The sequence below is a fragment of the Rhincodon typus genome, chromosome 48 (genome assembly GCF_021869965.1).
Source record: "Rhincodon typus isolate 14 chromosome 48, sRhiTyp1.1, whole genome shotgun sequence".
Taxonomy (NCBI): Eukaryota; Metazoa; Chordata; class Chondrichthyes; order Orectolobiformes; family Rhincodontidae; genus Rhincodon; species Rhincodon typus.
In genome coordinates this window covers 2032149-2033435 of record NC_063379.1, presented here as the reverse complement: position 1 = coordinate 2033435, position 1287 = coordinate 2032149, and the positions used below count along the sequence as shown (strand labels likewise).

At 51.9% G+C, this 1287-nt stretch overlaps 1 protein-coding gene across 1 annotated transcript in view; it reads left to right on the top strand.

Moving 5' to 3' along the window:
• The first annotated feature begins 525 nt into the window (after nt 1-525).
• LOC109938782 overlaps nt 526-1287 on the top strand; it is a 14648-nt gene continuing 13886 nt past the window's right edge. The window contains exon 1 of the mRNA XM_048620745.1: nt 526-560. The gene's annotated coding sequence lies outside the window, so the exon portion shown is untranslated. The remainder of the gene's footprint in view (nt 561-1287) is intronic.

Sequence of the window (1287 nt, the reverse complement as noted above, 5' to 3'; positions counted from 1 at the left end):
CTCTGTATCACACTGGGTGTCACCGTGCACAGTTCCTGTCTCTATCAAACTGGGAGACACTATGTACAGTTCCAGTCTCTGTATCGCACTGGGAGTCACTGTGTACAGTTTCAGTTCTGTATCACACTGGGAGTCACTGTGTACAGTTCCTGTCTCTCTATCACACTGGGAGTCACTGCACAGTCGGACAGTGTAGCGGGGATTTTCCCAGGGGCTGAAAGGTCCACAGTAGGTGACCAGTGGACCCTGCCAATAAAACAATCGGCACTGCTCTGTGTCAGAGCCGCTAACTTCAGAACGTTGCAGCTGAGTTTCAGCAGGAAATGTTGCCGCACAGAAAAGCTGCTTCTAAACGGGATTGTGTTTATGCAGCGATTCCAGCCAAACCCACAGTGCTCAAGAGTGAGGAGAGAGAAAGGGGCAGGACGGAGGAGAAAGGGGTGATCGGGGATGGAAATGAGAGGGAGAGGAGGGGCTTTCTGCAGGGACGAGGCTTCCAAATTGTTTGGGAAGGAGAGGTGTAAACAGTAGGATTACGAGGCTGTCCCTCGTCGAATGGAGTGAGCAAAAGGGATTGATCTCTCCCTGAACAGTACACTGCTTCAGGGCTCAGGCCTGGGAGAGTCTGCAGCTGAGGATTTCAGCAGAGCATTACTGTTTGTCTTAAGAAAGGGGAGAATATCCTTTACACTCTCAGTGGTTCAGACCAGCATCACCACACACCCACACACACACACTCACACACACATACAGTGCTGGAAATGTTTGCAGTTTGGTTCTCAGGAACAGTATGCCACACCGAGAGTTGAGGAACTCAGTGTTGGAACTGCATCGTTAAATCTCACTGTGAGTAAGCCGCTCCCTCCCCCCGCAAACTTTGCTTTCCTTCTGTCTGAGATTTGACTTCCTAAAACTGCATCCTCTATCCGTCTCGTATTCCTAGCCCTTCGCCTTCTCTCTCTCTCCCCTGCCTCCCTCTCTGATAGGATTCTCCCTCTCAACCAAACTCCTCCCCTCACTCACTTTCACATTTGCCCATTGCCCCTTCCTCACCTCTCCCTCTTTGGTACCCAGCTCTTCCCATCTCTGTACTCTCTGCCAGACCCTCCTCCCCTCCCCATTTCTGTAATCTCTCCCAGACCCTCCACCCCTCCCCATTTCTGTAATCTCTCCCAGACCCGCCACCCCTCCCCATCTCTGTAATCTCTCCCAGACCCTACACACCTCCCCATTTCTGTACTCTCTCCCAGACCCTACACCCCTCCCCATTTCTGTAATCTCTCCCAG